General features: G+C 30.0%; 1 pseudogene; it reads left to right on the top strand.

The window, feature by feature from the left end:
- The first annotated feature begins 5,745 nt into the window (after positions 1–5,745).
- LOC125819334 (phenylalanine ammonia-lyase-like) lies at positions 5,746–8,520 on the top strand (annotated as a pseudogene).
- The last annotated feature ends 2,797 nt before the right edge of the window (positions 8,521–11,317 follow it).

Raw genomic sequence — 11,317 nt, 5'->3', positions numbered from 1 at the left:
GGATATATATATAAAAAAAATGGTAGTTGCATTGTGTTGTATTACTATATATAATAAGTGGAATATTTACTACTTATCACATGACAAGTGTTGGATGATATATGCTTGATAGTGTTGTACATTCTTGTTTTATGGTTATACCTTTAAAATTTATATTATTGGACAATTTAATACCATTAATTACCTACTACTTTATTAGCCAAAAAATTTGACCTCATTTGGGCCCATTTATTATTTATATGTTTTCAATTTTCAATATATGTTGTCTATCTAATTCATTTTTTAACCTTTTATTTTAAACTTCTTGAAATTTAATTACCTATTTATTACTCTCTCTATGCACTTTTAATTGTTATGATTTCCATTTTAAAGTCAAACTATAAGAATTTTAACTAATATTTTACAATTCATAGGCAAAAAATTACAATTTATAGTACTTTTTGTATAGATTTTGCATATTTAATTTTTCTTTAAATATCGAATTAATACAATTTGATTTAAATTTGAAAATTAGTCAAATGGACTTTCAAAAAGCGCAACATGACAAATACAAGTTGACAGAGAGAGTATATTTTAGCTACAAAATATATTAGAGGTATAACTTTTTAAAAAATTTAAATTTTTATTGCGTTGACTCTTGAAATCTTATCATTGTCATATGAATTTGAACAAATTATATATTATTAAAAGTTACATAAAAGATGCTATAAATCACAATAATTAGCAATTCAAAATATTTTTAAATCATATAAGAAATTTGGTTGACTAATTGGAATAGAATAAGTAACATGTACTATTTGAAAATAACGTCAAAATTTCTAGAATTCACAATAAATTAACAATTGAAATATTTATGATTATTCACGTGAATTGAAACATGAGTAACCTATATTATTCAAAACTAACGCAAAAATACTATAAATCACAACAATTTAATAACTTCAAATATATTTTTAAGAAAACATATAAAAAATCGACTGATCTTCAAATTCCATTTATATCACATAAATTAAAACAAAAAAAATATATTTATTGGGCCCGTGTTGGCACGGGCACCAAATATCTATAATTCTATATATATATGTGTCACAAATGGAAAAGTCTCAATCAAGGAAGCAACATATATCATTTACAAATGACTTAAAAAGCATTAAAAATTACAATAATTACCAATTTAAAATATTTAAAAGCTATATAATACAATACGTTGACTCTCAGAATTCTATCAGGCTCACATATATTGGGACAGAAAAAATAACACATATCATTTTAAAATTACCAAAAAAGTATTATAAATAATAATAATTAACAACTTAAAATATCTGAAAGACATTTTAAAAGGGTTAAATTTGTTATTTTATCCATATCACATAAATTAGGACAAAGTGACCAGTAATGTACGTTATTTGAAAGTTACATAAAAATATTATAAATCACAATAATTAATAACTTAAAACATTTTTAAAAAAAATATGAAAATTTGGATGACTCTTCAAATTTCATTTGTGTCACATAAATTGAGAAAACAAAAATAACATATATTGGGTCCATTTTAATTTATTTGTCTTATTTTTTATTTTAATTTTATATTTAAAAATTGCGTAAAAATACTATAAATTATGATAATTGACAACATAAAATATGTTTTGAAAAAAATACAAAAAATTTCACTGATTCTTGAAGTGAATCTATCGTAAAAATACTATAACTCATGATAATTGACAACATAAAATATTTCAAAAATGTTGTATGTGGGTAGTCTTATTATGCCTTAAATAGCGTCAAAGAAAGTACATGTTTGTGATAAAAAAAAACTTATTCCTTTATCCACGCAAACAATCGCTTCAAAAACTCGGTTATTAGCCCCAAAACATACCATTATATTGTTGGGCCCGTGCTATGCACGGCCACATTATCTAGTATATATATATATATATATATATATATTACCTTAAAAGCATGAACTCCTAACTTGAATGTTAAATTACTATAATATCCCTAACTTAGGTTGTGACTTTTTTGATGAGTTGTGACTTTTTTGATAAGTTGTGACATTTTTCAAAGGGTTGTGATTTTTCGATGAGTTTTGACTTTCCAAATAGTTGTGACTTTTTCAATAAGTTATAACTTTTTCCAAAGGGTTGTAATTTTTCGATGAGTTGTGACTTTTCAAATAGTTCTGACTTTTTCAATAAGTTGTGACTTTTTCAAAGGGTTGTGACTTCTCGTAAAGGTCATGACTTTTCAGATAAGACACAAAAAACACTTCTTCATACCACCATTTGTTGACTATAAATAGAGGGGCTTTCTCTCATTTTCAACCACTTTTTTTTTTAATCTTCTATTCTTCTTATTGCATTTTAATATTTTTGTGTGATTTATTGTCATTGAGTGAATTCGAAGCTTAGCGGGATATGATGTACCACTATTCAGATGAAGTAAATCGTTCTATCCTAAGAGGGTATATTCCATAACCTTGAGTACTTGAGGTAAATAATTTTAATGATATGATAATTATTTTTTTCTTTAATATATACAACAATATGTAATGTCTCAATATATGAAGTTAACATGATGTAGTCTAAATTCATTTGTTTTTATTAACAATTTCTCTTGTGATGTAAATATGCTTCTGAATATCTTTTTTCTAAAATTTAGACAATTTTCACAATTTATTTTTTTATGCTCAAGACAAAAGAATGACGAAGAAAAGTTCATATGACTTGTCAAAATAGTTATTACTATATAAACATTGCCCTTTTGTTCTACTTATTTACTATTTCTTAACATTTTAGTAGTTTAGACGAAAAAAAGTTCATATGACTTGTCATAACACCAATTGATGTTTGTATTAGTTTAATTTTTATTATTTATTTAATAGCTAATTTTTATGAGATAAATATTCTCATTAATGAAAATATATATTTATATATAGGTAGGTATTTGTATTTAAATTAAAATATTATATATGTCATGAATGTATTATAAAGTTAACAAGATCTTCTGACTTCAAAAATATATTATTTTAAAATGTTTTGAGTTATTTTTTAAAAAAATTAATAACTCATAACGAATGTAAAAATATGTGAATATACATGAATCATTTAAAATTTATCATTTACAAAATAATTTTTATATTCAGTAATATGGAATAAACATTTACATTTGGTCCCTACACTAAATTAAAATCTAATAACTATAAAAAATAGTAACATTAATTAAAAGTCCTATTTATTTATGTAAGTATACACTTATTAGAAATTCAGCAACTGCACATTAACTTTTTTAGTTATAACATTATAATTCTCTTAGTCATTACTAATTATTGCAAACGGTATTCAAACTCTTTTACATTCTTAGCTATAATATTATGAATTCTATTGTTATTACATTAATTATTTCTATCTTTCAGCTTTCCTTATACTAAATTATGACCAATAATTTTTCATATTATTATACCGCCCCTATATATGTGATAACGCGGTTTTGTTATTTTTCCTTTGACAAATCATGCTTGGTAGAATAAATTGAAAAATCATTTACAAGTATATGAACTATATCTTTGTTGGGTGTAAGATGAACAAGTGATTATATATATGATTTCACAGATAGAATATATTCTTTAATTTTAATTTTTAGTTTTTTCGGTTAAAAAAAAGGAAACCTTTCTGAGTTAACTATGAATAGTCCGATAACTATCTGTATATAAAATACAAATTAATATATAGAAAATAGTTCTAAAAGATAAAATGTAGTTGTTCTCTTCACATATTCATATAACATCTAAACAGTTTAATATAGAATACACGTGCAAAGCACATCTGGTTAGATTACAAAAAAAATACATAACAAATATCATCTATAAGGTAATTTTAGTGAGATACGACTAATTACATGATTTAACCTCATCAAATTGAAATAAATATATGCATTATTACATTTAACTAATAAATTTTTCATTCACCATCTTCATAGGTTCGCGTGAAAAAGAATTATATATGACGATCCACATTGAACATTAGCAAAATAATCTACAATATTATTTTGTGTTAAGCTTATTATTCAAATCTTCACTTAAATAAGCAATACTATTTACCATAACATATATTTTCTGAATTGGTAATCACGTGCGTGTCAAAAAACTAGTATATATATATATCATGAAACCATTCTAAGAAATATGATGTATATAAATTGTATAGATGTTTTATGTATATTTTTGTATAATTGGATGAGGATCCTTCGTGGACATTTGATAAAGTTAAAACGAGATAAATGTGCTTCTAATAATAAGGCACTTTATGTGGTCTCATACAATTAAACAAACAAACAACTTGATCAAATTTTATCAACATGACCTTTACAATATTTAGAAGCAAATTAAATAAGAAAACAATTCATATTTTGGGTTAAAGACAAATTCTAATGTTTGATAAAGTGAATGATATCAATAAATTTCTATATTTTGAAGTAGATAGGGACCATTTTGTTGTCACTTACCACTCATTTGTGTAAGTGCATGTAATGTGGACACAATTATGATTCATTTTTCTTCACATTTCTTGTGAAATTCTTGGAAAGAGTGGGGAAGAGGGTGTTAAAATGTTAGACTCAAATAGACTCTGGTTGCTTGACCCTATTTTATTTTTTTCCTTTAGTCATATCTTCTATTCAACTTTACATGGACTTTGAACTCAAGGTCAATAATGGAAAGGTTGTTAATCCTTTGAAACTTTTCTTTAATTTATAATCGAAGTTTCGTAGTCTATTACAAATTTTATTTTAATTGTATGATCTTTTTTATACGAGATTGGTAAAATAACACAAGAGATTGGTAACTAAAACCTACATTAGATTTTTGCAGTGGCTAATGTTATAATTGGAGGAGGATGTTTAAGTTTCTTTGTATATTTTGTAACAGTGGGCTAAGTTGTTAAATCCCAAAAACATTTCTTTAATTCATCATATATAATTGAAGTTCTGTAATCGATTGCAAATGTTATTTTAATTATATGTTCATTTTCATAAAATATCAATAAAAAAATACACAAGAGATTATCGACTATTGATGGATATATTTGACAAATTATGCTTGTGTTACTTCGTGAACATTCAATAAAGTTGAAACGAGATAAATGTACTTGCAACAAGACACTATTTGGTCTCATACAATTAAACAAACACCAACTTGCTCAAATTTAACATGACTAGTACAATATTGAAAAGCAAATTAAACAAGAAAGCTATTTGTAAATGCATGTAATATAGACATAATTATTTTGATTCATTTTCCTTCACATTTCTAGTGAATATCTTGGAAAGAGAAGGGAAAAAGGTGTTAAAATGTTGACTCTAAATAGATAGTGTGGTTGCTTGATCTTTTTTCAACAGATATAGTCAAGGTCATAATAATGGACTAAGGTTGTTAAATTTTATAACTTTTCTTTAATTTATAATCGAAGTTCATAGTTTATCTCAACCGTTAATCTCAATTAATATCAGTGGCCAAAATTAATCTTCCAACAACAACCATTTTAGTCTTTTCCTAGCAACCCCCTCTCACATATTTTGTTTACCAACCATCATTTGTTCTTCTCTATTTATACTCACAACATATCCCATTACCACAACAACAAAAAAAAAAAAAAGGTTTTATAAGTTCTCAACATTTTTTTGTATAAATAAACTCTCATTTTCTCTTCACTAAAATTCCTCCATTACAAAGCTAACCATTTTCTTGATCCAATGGCATCACCAATTGCACAGAATGGACATGTTAATGGAGAAGTACAAGAAATGGCAATGAATTTGTGCAAGAAATCATCAAGTCATGTCCATGATCCATTGAATTGGGAAATGGCTGCTGACTCTTTACGAGGGAGTCATTTGGATGAAGTGAAAAAGATGGTGGATGAGTTTAGAAAGCCAATTGTCAAACTTGGGGGTGAAACTTTGACTGTTGCACAAGTTGCATCCATTGCAAATGTTGATAACAAAAGTAATGGGGTCAAAGTGGAACTTTCTGAAAGTGCAAGGGCTGGTGTGAAAGCTAGTAGTGATTGGATTATGGATAGTATGAGTAAAGGTACAGATAGTTATGGTGTCACTACTGGATTTGGTGCAACATCTCATAGAAGAACAAAAAATGGTGGTGCCCTTCAAAAGGAACTTATTAGGTAAACTACTTTTTCTATCAGTATATATACACTAATAACGTAAAGAATTTTTATATATATTGCTTATCGACTACCTTGAGTGCTCCATCTCGGGTCATAGACATCATGCTCTATTGAAAAAGTTTTTTTATTTTCTTTTGAAGATGAGATACATTTTTATGTTATTTTTTTTTCTATTTATAACATTCTAGCCATAGTTGCTTATAAATTAGATGTAAGCATTCTAAGTAACAAATTTGATTAATTGCATCTTCTAAAATTAAAAACAACACTTGTACGGAGGCAAGATTTATAGTTAAAAATGTCAACACATGTGTAACAAATTTGGACTTTGTATGTATAGTGTGATATTACGCAAAGGGGTTTCGGATGAACTCCCTCCGCCCCCTGATTGGTAAAATTCAGTTCAAAATCTAATGTTGATGACACTGATTTTGCAGGTTCTTGAATGCTGGAGTTTTTGGCAATGGAACAGAATCATCTCACACATTGCCATATTCAGCAACAAAGGCAGCTATGCTTGTTAGGACAACACTCTGCTTCAAGGCTACTCTGGCATTAGATTTGAAATCTTGGAAGCAATTACTAAGTTGATCAACACCAACATTACCCCGTGTTTGCCCCTCCGTGGCACGGTCACTGCCTCGGGTGATCTTGTCCCTTTGTCCTACATTGCTGGTTTGCTCACTGGCAGGCCTAACTCCAAGGCTGTTGGACCCAATGGTGAGAAGCTTAATGCTGAGGAAGCTTTCCACATGGCTGGTGTTAGTGATGGATTTTTCGAATTGCAGCCTAAGGAAGGACTTGCACTTGTGAATGGTACAGCAGTTGGTTCTGCTATGGCGTCGATTGTCCTATTTGACTCCAACATTCTTGCTGTTATGTCTGAAGTTTTATCAGCAATTTTCGCTGAAGTAATGAACGGAAAGCCAGAATTCACTGACTATTTGACACACAAGTTGAAGCATCACCCTGGTCAGATTGAGGCTGCTGCTATTATGGAACACATTTTGGATGGCAGCTCTTATGTCAAGGCAGCTCAGAAGCTCCATGAAATGGATCCTCTTCAAAAACCAAAGCAAGATCGTTATGCTCTTCGAACATCACCACAATGGCTTGGCCCTCAAATTGAAGTCATCCGTGCAGCAACTAAGATGATCGAGAGTGAGATTAACTCAGTGAACGACAATCCATTGATTGATGTATCAAGAAACAAGGCCTTGCATGGTGGCAACTTCCAGGGCACCCCTATTGGTGTCTCCATGGATAATACAAGATTGGCCCTTGCATCAATTGGAAAATTGATGTTTGCCCAATTCTCGGAGCTTGTCAACGACTATTACAATAATGGTTTGCCATCTAATCTCACAGCAGGAAGGATTCCAAGCTTGGACTATGGTTTCAAGGGAGCTGAAATCGCAATGGCTTCTTACTGCTCGGAACTTCAATTCTTGGCAAGTCCAGTGACTAACCACGTCCAAAGTGCCGAGCAACACAACCAAGATGTGAACTCTTTGGGCTTAATCTCAGCAAGGAAAACAGCTGAGGCTGTCGACATTTTGAAGCTAATGTCATCAACCTATCTTGTGGCTCTTTGCCAAGCTATAGACTTGAGGCATTTGGAGGAGAACTTGAAGATTGTTGTCAAGAACACTGTTAGCCAAGTAGCCAAAAAGACTTTGACAATGGGTGCTAATGGTGAACTTCATCCAGCAAGATTCTGCGAGAAGGAATTGTTACGAGTCGTGGACAGGGAATACATGTTTACCTATGCTGATGACCCCTGCAGCTCCACCTACCCTTTGATGCAGAAGCTGAGACAAGTCCTTGTTGATCATGCAATGAGGAATGGTGAAAGCGAGACGAATGTCAACAGCTCAATCTTCCAAAAGATTGGAGCTTTCGAGGACGAATTAAATGCTGTGTTGCCTAAAGAAGTTGAGAGTGCAAGAGCTGTTGTTGAAAATGGCAATCCTTCAATCCCTAACAGGATCACAGAATGCAGATCATATCCATTATACAGGTTTGTAAGGAAAGAAGTTGGAACAGAACTGTTGACAGGTGAAAAAGTTCGATCACCCGGGGAAGAAATAGATAAGGTGTTCACAGCATTTTGCAATGGACAAATCATTGATCCATTGTTGGAATGTCTCAAGAGCTGGAGTGGTGCTCCTCTTCCAATCTGCTAGATGTTTGTCAAGTGTTAATTTTTCAAATTCTTTGTTTACTAGAATCATAATAATGTTATGAACTTATATAATTTTTCTTCTTCTTTTGGACTGTTTGTAATATTGGCTCAACTAAGGTGCCAAGTCTATCCCAATATGAGAATCAGATCTTCTGACATAGAATATATAGATTAGTTGTCATGACATAAAAGAAGCTGTTGTAAGATTTCCAAATTCTATGGTCATTCAATTTCTACAACTTTAAAGGTCATAATTCATATCTTGTGTTTGTGATACTACAGTTTTGCTAAGAACAAACAGCTAAAAAAAATGACATATTTCTTAAATATGCAGCGGAATGGCCTAGGAGGCTCGTGTACACTCCCTACTAAAACTCAATATTTTAAACCCTTTTATAGCCCGGTCATCTCAAGCGGCATATATTGACCAAAGTGCATGTGATACATAGTCGAAGTTCTGTAAGCAATTACAAATGTTATTTTTAATTATATGATCATTTTCATAAATGATTAATAATAAAAAAAACATTTTAATTATATGATCATTTTCATAAAAGATTAATTAAAAAAACACAAGAGATCATTGACTATATATTGATGGATACATTTGACAAAAATGTTCTTTCGTGGACATTCGATAAAGTTGAAACTAGAGATAAATATGCTTGCAATAAGAGATACGAATCAAGAGAAACAGAGTTGTACTCATATTATTTTAATAAAATATTTTTATTTCTTCATATTTTTTACTGATTGCAATTTATTTTCAATCACTTTACATTTTATTACAAACAACTATTTTTTGGGTGGCGGAGGAAGGGCCCAGGGAGGAAGCACTGGTCCATAGTACGGAGGAACCATGGTGGGTTCTCCCCGACCTCGTGACCTACCAAAGGGTTGTGACTTGTGATAAATACTTATTTTCTTCTTAAATAATTGAATTTTATTCTAATTACCTTTCATATTTTAGGTTGATTATTAAAGACAAATTCTATTACGTTTGGTGAAATGAATGGTATCAACAAGTTTCTATTTTTAAAAATTGGTAGCATTTTGTTGTCACATACCACTCGTTTGTAAATACATGTAATGTGGACATTATTCTTCTATTCAACTATACGTGGACTTTGATGTCAAGGGCACAATAATGGATTAAGGTTGTTAAATTTTTTATACTTTTTTAGCTGTATGATCCTTTTAATAGGAGATCAATAAAAAATAACACATGAAACTTGTAAATAAAATAGGGAAAAGGGTCTCATATACTCCTCAACTTTACCATTTAGAGCAGATATACCCCTCATTATGAAAGTGACTCATATATATCCCTATTTAGAGTCGTAAAAAGGATCGGTCCAGTCCCACCCGGCTCAAGCCTCGCAGGCCAAGGAATTTGAAGGGCTAGGGCAGATCGACCCTTCATTTAGAAGGGCCTGAAAATGCTCAACCCAACCCAACCAAAGAAGGGCCGAGGCTTGGGTGGGTTAGCCCTTCTTTTATTTTTTTCATTTCAAACTTAAAATTCTATAACATCAAGAAAATGAGAAGATTTTCAAATCAAATATGGCAAACAATGATGTTCTTTTAATAATACCAGCAAAAATCTAGTTTAATTAGCATTATATAGATACTAGATATGCGAGGTGTGATGCATCACAGATACGCGAGCGACATAATAGAGTGGCAAGCGATATGAGAGGGAGGCTAGGGCGTGGAATTTGTCTATGTATCATAGATACATGTGAATACACTAGGATATAGTGTATCTAGAACAAATTAACCTAATTTTGAGTCCATGTATCCCGAGATACATGTATTTGGACGTACCAAAATCTGGTAAGATTTATAATATTACAATTACATAGCGTTCATTTAAGTAATTAGCTCATATACTAGTGAGATTGTTGTAAGTTACCCTTAAATAAATAGTTTTGACTCATGGGCCGATCTCGACCCGGCTACTATCAAGCCTCAAGGGCCAAGGATTTATTAGGATCGGGCTTATAAGCCCTAGTTTTAAATGAGTTTGAAATTTTTTATCCCAATCTTACCCCAATAACGGGTTGGGTTGGGCAGCCCCATGGGCTAAGCCCATTTTGACGGCTCTACACCTACTACTATACAAATGACACACATATATCATTTTCCTCTAACATGAGAGAAAGATTAATTTTCATTTAATTTTTTTTAAGAAAAATATAATCCATATGAGGTATATTTGATCCTCCTCACACACATTTATTTTCTTTTACTTTTTTGTTTCGACGATTAATTTAAATTTATTATTTTTATGGTCAAATTTATTTATGTTTCACTCATTTTTTTGTAAAATTTATTACAGATGCCCCATTTTTTTTTTTCAAATACAAAAACTAAATTACAATATAGCAAAAAAAATAGTTTTAAATTATAATATAGCCACAAAAAAATTAGTTTTAATTTTTTTTTCTTTATACTAAAGAATGAAAAAAAAATAAGAATAAGAAACTCAAATAATGATAATCAAAGAAGTAAAAGAATAATAATTTATGTATGAAAAAGATTAAAATATATCTTACACTTTGCTAAATGGATCATATAACCCCTACATGAATTTTTTTTTAAAATTAAAAGTTAAAAATATAAATTTAACAATATTTCCACTTTTGTAAGATGAAAGGCATATGTGAGCTCATTTTTTAATGGTGGAGATATCAAACTTCTACTATCCACAAATAGCTGGTCATAAGAGTTGTTGTCAATTCACTTAAAGCATGTAACTAAATTTAAAACAATAATTTAATATGCTCAATATCAAGTTAGGCCTAATAAAAGTCGCACACTCTAATTTGAATAATCATTTTCTTCAAATTAACTATGTTCAATCACTAAAATAAAGTTGTTTTGACTAATTCGACAACCACAATCAATAGAGTATTGAGCTTAGGGTTATCCGGTCAATTGACATGTTTGT

Source organism: Solanum verrucosum, unplaced genomic scaffold, assembly GCF_900185275.1.
Source record: "Solanum verrucosum unplaced genomic scaffold, falcon-dt-bn FXZP01000207.1, whole genome shotgun sequence".
Taxonomy (NCBI): domain Eukaryota; kingdom Viridiplantae; phylum Streptophyta; class Magnoliopsida; order Solanales; family Solanaceae; genus Solanum; species Solanum verrucosum.
This window is presented reverse-complemented; position numbering and strand designations above follow the sequence as displayed.